This window comes from Columba livia, chromosome 13, assembly GCF_036013475.1.
Source record: "Columba livia isolate bColLiv1 breed racing homer chromosome 13, bColLiv1.pat.W.v2, whole genome shotgun sequence".
NCBI classification, from domain to species: domain Eukaryota; kingdom Metazoa; phylum Chordata; class Aves; order Columbiformes; family Columbidae; genus Columba; species Columba livia.
In genome coordinates, this window is record NC_088614.1 from 21,348,992 (window position 1) to 21,361,404 (window position 12,413).

Sequence of the window (12,413 nt, forward strand, 5' to 3'; positions counted from 1 at the left end):
GTTGTTGTTCCCAGCCTATCCTGGTGTTTTCCATCCTTCAGGACTTACTTATTACTGTTGTGAGAGTCCGAGAGAAAATGAGGAGTGTCTGTGACTTACAACTGTCGTTGTTGATCTACAGTGTTTTAGAGACGGATTCTTGCAGGATCTATTTCTGGTTCGTCCTTCACTCCTCCCCAGACCGCAGCGCTGGTCCGAGTTCCCCAGCACACGTGTGTGTGTCCAGCCGGGTACGCTGGGGGAGCGCGTCAGGGCGGGCAGACGGCTGAATGGACGCGCTGTCAGCGACTGCGGAACGAGCTGGGGCTGCTTTGACCGTGTCCAGCCTTGTGCGTGTGGTTTGTTTTCACTTGCAGGCTGAAACAGCAGTTTCCTTAATTAAAAACACCCCAACATGTGCCCCGGCCCCCAACAAAAATAACGCCAAAAATGCCACTGAAAGAAACACAGGGAGTTTTTAAAAAATTTCCTTTAGCTTTCTCCCCCCTCCACCCCTACCCTGCTGCGTTCAGTGCAGTGAATGACCGTGAGGAGATGGCTGTGGGTCTGGCTGTTGAAGGGTGTGTGAAGGAGAAGGAGGTGTGTGTAGAGCAGGATTGGTGGTGGAGGTGAGTGCAGCTGGTTCGGGTGTGGGGCTGTAAATTCTTTTTGGAGGCTTCCTAGTTTCTGGTGTCACCTGCGGGGTGAAGTGTGACTCTGTGCAGGTTTGAAAGGTGCCACGTGCAGAGCTCCCTCATTTGCCACCAGCTCTCCCAATCACAGAGACAGCGTCGCTGTGCAGCTGCTAAGGACAGCGCGTCTCGTGCAGAAGAGCATCCTTTGTGCTCCGTGTGCGTGTTCCTCCTTTGAAATGAAGTTGGGCCGCCCGGTGTTCCACGTTACGTGTGGTACCTGCTGGGCTGAGTCTCCTCCCCGCGCTCCGGTCGGTTCCGTCGCGCTGCCGCAGCCCCGGCAGCACCGCGGCGTTCGCTGGACGCGTTGTTGGCGGAGCCGGCACCGACAATCTTGACACGTCGAGGCGCTGCGGTGGGTTTGCCTGGAAATTCCAAGGTAATTCCAAGGCAGACAGTAATAATCCCCAATTTATGTAGTAAAATTTAAAAGAGTGGACTATAAATGCTGGAGCACTAATTGGAAGTAATACCTGTAGAGAAAAAAACCTCTAGTTTATATCTACAATAAAAAATAATGTGTGCTAGTAAATCCGCCTGGTAGTAATGTAATGATAAAAATGTTAAAGTGTAAATAGATGAAATTATATAGGCATGAGCAAGAAGTAAATTTAATTTCAGCTATTACTCGGTGAACTAGGCAGCAGTTGTTCCCAATCTGAATGCTAGTTTAAAAAACACATTGTTTGGAATTCCTTTTAAATGATAAAGGCAGAAAACTAATGTGGAGTCATTGGTAGCTTCATTTGAACAACCGTTATGAAATAAACCGCAGACACGAATGACTGCATAGGAAACAAAGTGAGGAAGCTTTAGATTTTAAACAGCATTGGAAAGTGATCGGGAGTGTTTAGTATTTAAATTATAACAGAGCCACGAGATGGGAGGCAACAAAGCTCAGAACCAAACAGAGTCAAAACGTTACATTTCTTTTTTTAAAGAGAAGTATAAAGGAACCACGAAGTAGTGGCTGTTTATAAACAGAGGTATTAAAAAGTTCCCAGGCAGTAATGATTCCCAACAGAACACTAAAAGATATTTAGATGTAAAATAATATTAGAAAACCGTTATGACAGTCTGAATTTAACCACAGCTTTTTTGGGGTTGTGCAAAAACATGACCGCTATTAATTACCTCTGAGTTAAAATAAAAAGACATCAAACTAGATGTGATTAACAACAGCTAATTTTAATTTTTCAGTGTGCTATCCAGTCCGGCTTCTCCCTCCAAGGGCGTGGTCTGAGAAAGCCACACCCCCAACTCCCCCCCCGTCCAAGCTCCGCCCCTGCCAGTCTGTGCCCTCCCCGAGGCGCGTGTCCCTTACAGACCCCTCCCAGCAGCATAATGCATCGAAGCCCCGCCCGCGGCTCCACCCCTAAACTCAGCCCCTGCTAAACCACGCCCCCTCAGAGCACGTGCTGTACTGAGCCCACCCTACTCTCGGCTCCACCCCTCCCTTCCTAAGCTACGCCCCCTTTGGGCGTGTCCTTCTCCGTACCCCAAGCGGCTCCTCCTATGGGGGTGTGACACACGGAGGCCCCACCCCCTGCCCAGTTCCCCCAGGTGGGCCTCCCAATGGGCGTGTCCTCCTAGTCCACGCCCCTCAGCACGGATCCCACCCCCGTGGGTGGGGCTACACCCAGCTGCGCGCGCGGCCCCCCCACCCATGCGTGACCCTAAGTAACCCCATGGCAGCCCTATGGCTGCCCCACAGGTATCGCTACAGCAGCCCTGCTCCTGCCCCGCAAGAGCTCCAGACACGCCTCTGCAGAGCCCCCACAGCAGCCACTTCAGTGCCCCACAGCTATCACCGCAGCCGCCCCATCGCGCCCCATGGCCGCCGCTGCGGGACCCCTGGAGCCCCCGGCCCCACACCCGCCCCGCAGCGCGCGGTCTCGCGGCCGCGGTGCCGGTGAAGCCACGTGCCGGCCGCGGCCGGAGGAGCCGCTGGTTTTCCCCCCCCCACATCCCCCGATCGCTGCTGCCGCGGCCGGAGGAGCCGCCGGTTTCCCCCCCCACATCCCCCGATCGCTGCTGCCGCGGCCGGAGGAGCCGCTGGTTTCCCCCCCTCACACCCCCCGATCGCTGCTGCTGCCGCGGCCGGAGGAGCCACCGGTTTTGCCCCAACATCCCCCGATCGCTGCTGCTGCCGCGGCCGGAGGAGCCGCCGGTTTCCCCCCCACATCCCCCGATCGCTGCTGCTGCCGCGGCCGGAGGAGCCGCCGGTTTCCCCCCCACACACCCCCCGATCGCTGCTGCTGCCGCGGCCGGAGGAGCCGCCGGTTTTGCGCCCAGCCCCGACTCTCCTCCTTCCTCCTCAATCGCCGCTGCATGCCGCCACGATGTCTTCTCTTCCGCCATCTTGTTTCCCCCTTCTGCGCTCATTCGCTATTTTATACCGAGGGAGGGAGGAGGCGCTCGCTGATTGGCTGACAGTGTCAGCCTCGGAAGTCGTCCATTGGCTCATCCCCACGAGGGGTTCTCCGAGGGGGTGGGAGAAAGGCGCTGATTGGTCACCGTGTCGCTGAGGGGAGGAAGGCACTGATTGGTCACTTTCCGCCGAAGTTCGCCCTCCCAGTAACAGGCGCTGATTCGCTAGCGCCCCTGAGGTAGAAAAGGCGCTGATTGGTCGGCGTTTTCTCGCCGACGTTAGCCCACAGCAACGAAGCGCTGATTGGGCAGCGCGGCTGACGGGGCGGCTCGGCCATTGGCAGGAGGGCGGGCGGGGGGCGGGACCGGGCGGGACAACGAGGTAATAAATGGGGCGGCGCAGAACGCGCGCAGGACCAGAAAGGCGGAGGCGGCAGCGCCAGCGCGAGCTCATCGGCCCCCCCCCGCCCCCCCGCGGCGGGAAACCCGAGAACGGCAGGAACGGCGGCCGGAATCAGTTAACGGGGCGGGTCAGGGCGGTAATTATCGTGCGGGTGTTAATTGGGGCTCGGCGGGTTAATGAGTGACCGGCGGGCTGGGGTGTATGTGGGGGTTTTGATCGGAACTGGGGTTTTAAAGCCGCGGGTTTGGGGGGGGGGGGGGGGGGGGGGCGGGGGCGATTAAGGCTCCCGGAGCCGCTTTAGCGGCTTAAATCGTTGTGTTGAACGCGGGAGGAGCCGGTTCGGGGCTTTTCTCAGCAATCGGGGCTGGTTTGGGTCCAATTCGGCTTTTAAAAGATGTTTTTACGTAATTTTTGGGTGCCGATTTGTGCCAGAAGGCGCCTTTGAAATCTGTTTATTGAGGGTTTATCAGGAGAATTAAAGCTTAAAGCTCGGGGAGATTTGGGGCTTTTCCCCGGGATTTTGAGTCCAAATCGGTTTTTTTAGAGCCCTTATTTATTTAAATTGTTATGTTTAAAGGGTTTATTTGAGGTTTTATTTGGAACATTTTGGGCGGGTTTGAGGCTCCTAAGATTTAATTGTTGGTTTATTATTTGATTTATTATTTCACTGCGGTTCGGGGCTCCTGAAGACGCTGAGTTGTTTCAATTATTTAGCGCTGTGAGGAGCCGTTTTGGGGCCGTTGGGGTCTAAATCGGCTTTTTGAAAGGTTTATTTAACGCGTTTAAAGTTTGAGGGGCCGATTTGCGACTTTAAAGCTTTTTGAATCTACTTATTGATAAGAATTTATACAATAGATTAATATTCAAAGCCCGGGGGGAGGTTTGGGGCTGTTTCCCAGGATTGCGAGTCCAAATGCGTTTTTTTCTGTTAACCGCTTATTAATTTAAATTATTATATTTAAACGGGGCTTTTTGAGGTTTTATGAGGGTTTTTTTGAGCATTTTGGGCGGTTCTGAGGCTCCTAAAGCCGCTTAATTGTTTAAATTATTAATTGTTAAAATAATGTAAGTAGTTGTTGAAATAAGTGTGTAAGTTATTGTATTTAAAGCCGGGAGGGGCATTTCGTTGCTTTTTGGGGGGTTTTAGGGCTGAATTCACTTCATTGAACGTGTCTAGAGCTGGGGGTCCCAGATCTGGTGCTGATTTGGCCCCAAAAAAAGCTTTAAAAATCTATTTATTTATATAATTTACTGAATTAATATTTAAGCGGGAACATGTTCGGCTTTTTTAACCCGCCGCCATTTTGTCTCCCCCGTCCCGCTCTCCCTCACGCTGAGGGGGCCGAGGAGACGCTCGCTGATTGGCCGGTGCCGTCTGGCGGGAAAGCCTCCCCCGGCTCAGCCCCGCTCGGCTGTCTCCGAGGGAGAGAAAGGCGCTGATTGGTCGCTGCCTCTGAGGAGAGAAAGGCGCTGATTGGTCGCCGCCTCCCTAAACCCACGTAATTGTTTACATTCCATTTTAAAATTTATTTCTATATTTTAATTTAATTTAACTTATTTTTAATTTAATTTAAATTTAAATTATTAAAGTTAATTTTAATTTAATAGTAAATATATAGACTAAATCAGTATAGCAATATGCTACTATAAACGATATGATGAATAGTAGAAATATATAATATATAATCTGATATAATTAACTGATCAACTAATACTCATTGATATTATGTAATGAAATTTATAATTAATATATAATGGCATAATGATATCTATAATATACTATTGTAATGATATTCATTAAATATTAATATATATTATATATATTATGTATAATTACTATGTAATGTATCTAATCTATTTTTACATATATATCTTATTATATAAAGCTGTGAGGGACCATATTTGGGCAGGATTTTGAGATTTTTAAGGCTGTTTGGTCTCAAATTCAATTTACTTCATTTTGGGGCTGTTTTTAGGATAATTTGTGCTCAAAGAAGCTTTCAAGATCCATTTTTTTGGCAGTTAATTTGCTCCCTCGGTTAATGTTCAAGCGGGGGGATTTGGGGCTGTTTCCCAGGACTGTGACACAAATAACGGCCCTTTCCTTCCCTTTCCCACTGCAGCTCCTGCGCAGAGAACAGCGACGGCAGCCTGGCCACGCCCCCTCCGGCTGATCGCGCCCCCCGCTCCGGCTGACCGCGCATGCCCCCCCCCCGCAACTCGGCTGACTGCGTGCCCCCCCCAACTCCGGCTGACTGTGCCCCCCCGCCCCCCCCGGCTGACCGCGTGCCCCCCCCACTGCACTCCTGCTGACTGTGCGCCCCCCCCACCTCCTCCGGCTGGCCACATCTCCACTGCACACCATGGCGGGGATGGGGCGGGGGGGGGATCACAAGGGTCTATGGGGCGGTGTGGGGGTCAGGGCGGCTGTGGGGTCAATGGGGTTGTTGTGGTGTGAAACACCCCTGAAGAGGCTGAACCCCCTACAGGTGAGTGACCCACACAGTGCCCCACAGTGCCCCATAGCACCTCCACTCTGCCCTACGGATCCACAACACTGCCCCACAGCACCCTATAGCTCCTGCTTGCTATCCCACAGCACCCCATGGCTTCTCCACTCTGCCCCATATGTCTACAGCAGTGCCACAGAGTACCTCATATGTCTTCCACTCTGCCCCATGGGTGCAGAGTGCTGCCCTACAGCACCCTATAGCTCCTGTACTCTGCCCCACAGATCCACAGTGCTGTCCAACAGCACCCTATAGCTCATTTGGCCTATAGACCCACTGTACTGCCCTACAATGCCCCATGGCTCCTACACTCTGCCCCATAGACCCACAACACTGCCTCACAACACCCCATTGCTCCTGCACTCTGCCCCATGGATGCCCAGTACTGCCCCACAGCACCATATAGGTCCTGTACTCTGCCCCATATATCCACAGGAGTGCCCTGCAGCACCCCATGGCTCCTGCACTCTGCCCCATGGATGCCCAGTACTGCCCAACAGCACCATATAGGTCCTGTACTCTGCCCCATACATCCACAGGAGTGCCCCCCAGCACCCTATGGCTCCTGCATTCTGACCCATGGATGCCCAGTACTGCCCCACAGCACCATATAGGTCCTGTACTCTGCCCCATACATCCACAGGAGTGCCCCCCAGCACCCCATGGCTCCTGCACTCTGCCCCATGGATGCCCAGTACTGCCCCACAGCACCGTATAGCTCCTCTACTCTGCCCCATACATCCACAGGAGTGCCCCCCGGCACCCCATAGTGACTCTACTCTTCCCCATAGACCCACAGTGCTGCCGCACAGGACTCTACTCTGCCCCTTAGACCCAGAGAGCTGCCCCACAGCAGCCTGTAGGTGCTGCGTTCTGCCCCATTGGTGCAAAGTGCTGCCCCACAGCGCCCCACACCTCTGTCCACCTGACCACCCTTCCCTCCTGACTGCGCCTGCACTGCCCACTATGGGTGGGTCACAAGGGTCTATGGGGCGGTGTGGGGGTCAGGGGGGCTGTGGGGTCAATGGGGTTGTTGTGGGGTGAAACACCCCTGAAGAGGCTGAACCCCCTACAGGTGAGTGACCCACACAGTGCCCCACAGTGCCCCATAGCACCTCCATTCTGCCCTACGGATCCACAACACTGCCCCACAGCACCCTATAGCTCCTGCTTGCTATCCCACAGCACCCCATGGCTTCTCCACTCTGCCCCATATGTCTACAGCAGTGCCACAGAGTACCTCATATGTCTTCCACTCTGCCCCATGGGTGCAGAGTGCTGCCCTACAGCACCCTATAGCTCCTGTACTCTGCCCCACAGATCCACAGTGCTGTCCCATAGCACCCTATAGCTCATCTGGCCTATAGACCCACTGTACTGTCCTACAATGCCCCATGGCTCCTACACTCTGCCCCATAGACCCACAACACTGCCTCACAACACCCCATTGCTCCTGCACTCTGCCCCATGGATGCCCAGTACTGCCCCACAGCACCATATAGGTCCTGTACTCTGCCCCATATATCCACAGGAGTGCCCTGCAGCACCCCATGGCTCCTGCACTCTGCCCCATGGATGCCCAGTACTGCCCAACAGCACCATATAGGTCCTGTACTCTGCCCCATACATCCACAGGAGTGCCCCCCAGCACCCTATGGCTCCTGCATTCTGACCCATGGATGCCCAGTACTGCCCCACAGCACCATATAGGTCCTGTACTCTGCCCCATACATCCACAGGAGTGCCCCCCAGCACCCCATGGCTCCTGCACTCTGCCCCATGGATGCCCAGTACTGCCCCACAGCACCGTATAGCTCCTCTACTCTGCCCCATACATCCACAGGAGTGCCCCCCAGCACCCCATAGTGACTCTACTCTTCCCCATAGACCCACAGTGCTGCCGCACAGGACTCTACTCTGCCCCTTAGACCCAGAGAGCTGCCCCACAGCAGCCTGTAGGTGCTGCGTTCTGCCCCATTGGTGCAAAGTGCTGCCCCACAGCGCCCCACACCTCTGTCCACCTGACCACCCTTCCCTCCTGACTGCGCCTGCACTGCCCACTATGGGTGGGTCACAAGGGTCTATGGGGTGGTGTGGGGGTCAGGGCGGCTGTGGGGTCAATGGGGTTGTTGTGGTGTGAAACACCCCTGAAGAGGCTGAACCCCCTACAGGTGAGTGACCCACACAGAGACCCACAGCAGCCCATAGCCCCTCTGCCCTATAGAGTCACTGCACCCCATAGCTGCTTTTACTCTGCCCCATAAATGGACAGCAGTGCTCCACAGCACCCTAAGTCTCCACTGTGCCCCATAGACACACAGTGCTGTCCCACAGCACCCCATATCTTGTTCACTCTGCCCTATAGACCCACAGTGTAACCCTACAGCACCCCATAGTTCCTCTGCCCTATAGATCAACAGCACTGTCCCAGAAAACACCATAGCTTCTTCCCACTAGCCCATAGGCCAGCAATTCTGCCCTACAGCGCACTAGCTCCTGCACCCTGCCCCATAGACCCACAGCAGTGCCCCACAGATCCAGTCTGCCCTATACAGCCACAGCACTGCTCTGCAGCACCATATACTTCCAGCACTCTGGCCCACTGATATGTAGCACCCCACAGCTGCTGCATTCTGCCCATAGATCGACGTTCCTGGGTCCCCTCACCCCACCAGCTGTCCTGGGTTGCGGTGCTGCACGGGGCCCTGTGCACAACAAAATGAGGACAGCATGGCTGCTGGGCGGTACCCTGCTTAGAATCCAAGATGGCTGGGGGGGGAGGGCTGGCAGCCATGCTGGCACTGCCGGAGGGGCTGTTGGTCTGCGCCGTGCTCAGGCGGCAGCTCCCGGCTGTATCGGCTGCCCCTGTGGCCCTGCACCCTGCCCATGGGAACAAGGTGGCTGCCCTGATGGGCGTGGCCATCTCGGCTGCTGTGTCCCTGCTGGTGGGCGGGGCCATGGCTGTCATGGCTGCCAAGCCTGTGCTGGAAGGGTGGGGCTGAGGTGGGTGGTGCCTGCCTAGGGTGGCCATTTTGGGGTGGGGCCCAAGGTGGGTGGTGGGGCCTGTGACTCTGCCCCTGACGGCCATCTTGGAAAAGGGCAGCACTGTGCCGCTGCCATCCTGACGTTGCTCCCCCAGGGCCATGTTGGGGGATTTTTAACCTGGTTTTGGGGCCAATTCTCACCCAATAAAATTAAATAATGTAAAAAAACCTTAAGCATTTGGTTTCTTCCATTTCCAGTGAAGGATTTGGGGGTGGGGTTTAGGGTTGAGGGTGGGGCTGAAGGTGTGGGCAGGGCCACTGTCAACCCCACCTCCCTCCCAAGCTCTCCCCAATGTGCCTTCCCAAAGGGGTGTACCCTAATCAGGCCCCACCCCCTTTCCAAGCACCTCACCCTCCCAGCTGGGCTCCTCCCCCTTGACCCACACTTCCACCCCCATTGGTGGGCTCCCTGCAGGGGGTGTGGCCTACAGACCTACAACTCCTTCCCCTCCGCTGCTGAGCCATGTACCCGACAGGGCATGACAGGGGCAGACAAAGCTCAAGAAAGACCAACAGAGCCAGGCAGGGCCCGAGAGAGCTTGAGAAAGTCCAACAGAGCCGGACAGGGCCCGAGAGAGCTTGACGGATCCTCACAGAGCCTGACAAAGCTTGGCAGAGCCCAACAGGACCCGTCAGGGCCTGACAAATCTTGTCAGTTCCTGATAGAGCCTCAATGTGTATGACAGAGCCCTGGGGGTCTCAACAGAGCCTGAGAAATCTTGACAGGGCTCAGCAGAGCCCAACAGGTCTCGACAGAGCCCTACAGAGCCCATCAAAGCCTGACAGAGCCTGACAGACCCAAGAGGTCTCGACAGGGCCCTACAGAGCCCATCAAAGCCTGACACAGCCTGACAGACCCAATAGGTCTCGACAGAGCCCTACAGAGCCCATCAAAGCCTGACAGAGCCTGACAGACCCAAGAGGTCTCACAGGGCTTCACAAAAACCAACAGTGTCTGACAGAGCCCGACAGGAGTGCAGGTGCTGTCACTTCCAGTGAGGGTCCAGGTGATTTGATAAGGGTGGTGTGTGGGGCCTGGGGTGATTGACCCCTCCCCTTTCCCAGGGGATTGTGGGAAGGGGTGGGCGGGGCTCAGGGTATTTGAGCCCCAGTCCCCAGGTGGGGAGCTCATTCTGCTGCTGGGCTGCTTGGGTGCTGGTTCTCTGCTGCTCCTTTAGCAGTCGGCAGCTTTTGAGCTGTTTAAGCTGCATGGACAGATGTGTTTGGAGAAGTGGAGATGTCTGCTTGAGGTAGGACCTTCAGGAGCAGAGAAGTTTCAATTGCAGCTGTAGTTGAAAGTATGTTTCTAACTTTTTTTCTTCTATTGAATCAATGCCTGGTACTTTGCGTTTTCCCTAAATTCCTGATTGCAATGAAGATGGGGTGTTAATTCTTGGTTTGTATTGGTATGTAACAAGTTGCTGATATAATCTCTCCTCCTAGGATGCTCAGGTTATCTACCAGGGGTTAGGATGAGCATCTCGTATCTGTAGGTGGAGTTTTAGCATTTCTGAAGGAAGCAGCAGGACCATAAGGCAGAGTGTCTTTCAAGCTACGGGGCGGCTTATGGCCTCCCTGATCACCCACAGAACAGTGTGTTGTCCACAGACCCTTTGCAGTGTGCGGTGGACCCTGGTAGATCATTCAAATGTAACTCCCAGAACTCCATCAAGGCGAGGAATAGCGAGGGAACTAGTACGGACAACCATGATCTGAGTGCTCATTATTGTGTATGTGTTTTTGTATTGTGGGTGATGAAGGGGAAAGTGGCAACTTTCTGGTATGTCCCAAGCAATACAGTTTTTTGCTTCTCGCCGTCGTAGGCGTCACCAGCGCTGAGGGTTTGTGACCGCGCCCGCGCCACGACACGCCGACCGGACCGCCCTGGAGCTCAGCAGGAGGTGGGTGTCGCGGACGGACTCGGCGTTTGCCCCGCGGCGCCGTGTGCCGGCGTGGCTTAGCGAGCGCGTGCTTTCTCGTGCTCCTGCAGGCGCTGAAGAGGAACCCGGCGACGCGGGAAGACGGCCGTTGGCGCACGTGGCGTTTTCCTCTGCCGAAGATGGGTTCGGTCCCTCGGCCCTCTGAAAGCTAAGTGGAGGCGCGAGGGCTGGGAAGGGGCCGGGAATGGCAGGGACGGGGGGTTTAGCTCTGCTAAGGGCAAGGGCCGTCCAGGAACCGCGCCCTTGGCGCGGGTCAAGGGCCCGGGGACCTTTACCGTGCGATGCCAGCGTGTGCCGGGCAGGGCAGCTCCAGCCTGCGTCTGCGTTGTGGTGTAGTTCGGGAAGCCTGCCTTGCGCCTGTCAGCCGATCCTGGGGTCTCGTTGCGTTCGAGGGGCACGGAAGGCCTCTCGGGTGCCACCCCGGGATCTGGAACGCCGGTGCCGATCGGGCGCTGGTTTTCTGGTGTCGGCAGCCGAAAGCGTGGCGGGTTCTTGCCTTTGGGCCGTTTCTGGTCAGGGCTGATTGTGGCGTTGTCCTGGGCTGTGCCGGCAGCTGTGCTCTCTAGCCATCCAGTCTCAGGGACTGGAACTTCAAGATGCTGGGAAGAAGTTCTTAGGTTTTTCATCAGCTTCTCGTTTGGTTGCGACGTCTCTGCTCGGTTGTGGCGCTGCCGCCGTCTCGTCAGGAGCCGTGACGTCGGGCTCCTTTTCCGTTTGAGGATGCAGGAGAGGCTCCTCTCCTCCCCGTAGATTATTGGGATCGATGCCCTTCTGGTCTCAGAGCGTCGTGTTCGTCGTGGAGCGTTTTTGGCGCTGTGGCCGTCGCGTGGTCTATAAGTGCCGCGATTGAGAGACGGGGACGCAGCTTGATGCAAGCAAGGTGTCCGCTTTATTGTTTGGCAAACATACATTTATATAGTCTAAGGCACACATGTTTCATGCTGATTGGCTAATCACTTTAACAGACATTAAGCTAGCTAAGGCGGGAATGTTGGTCAGGCAGTGTTCGCATGGTAACAAGATCGTTATCTCGTAGTCACAAGCTGTCCCCCCGCTCCAGGGCGCAGGCACCCCCACCGACCACAAGCTCCCCGCCTCCAAGTCGCCTCACAACTAGCGCAACACTTAACTTTATTCATACAGCAAACTAGCCTATTAACTCCAAATACAGAAAACTAACTCATCACCTCTAAATTCAGACAACCCACATCTCCCCCTTTTTGTTTTAATTAACTGACCCTCCCAAGGTCGGCGAACGACCAACTCGAGGACATCTTATTTCACTAACAGCTCCGTACTGGGGGTTTTCGTAATTTCGTTCTGATCTTGGTCCGCTCCTTGCTGCACAAGGAGAATCTTGTTCATTGAAGCAGTTATTGATTTTTGCAAGCATTGTAACACACATGGGATTACTATTAATAATGCACAAATCATTAAAAGAACAGAAACTCATTTGAATGTCTTTGGCGTATTCA

The 12,413-nt window shown here is 54.8% G+C and overlaps 1 protein-coding gene across 16 annotated transcripts in view; it reads left to right on the plus strand.

The window, feature by feature from the left end:
* Positions 1 to 9,166, plus strand: part of LOC135575375 (uncharacterized) — a 61,873-nt gene extending 52,707 nt beyond the window's left edge. For all 16 annotated transcript variants that reach the window (XM_065029284.1, XM_065029286.1, XM_065029289.1 and 13 more), the window contains 2 exons: positions 122 to 4,943; positions 5,568 to 9,166. The gene's annotated coding sequence lies outside the window, so the exon portion shown is untranslated. The remainder of the gene's footprint in view (positions 1 to 121; positions 4,944 to 5,567) is intronic.
* The last annotated feature ends 3,247 nt before the right edge of the window (positions 9,167 to 12,413 follow it).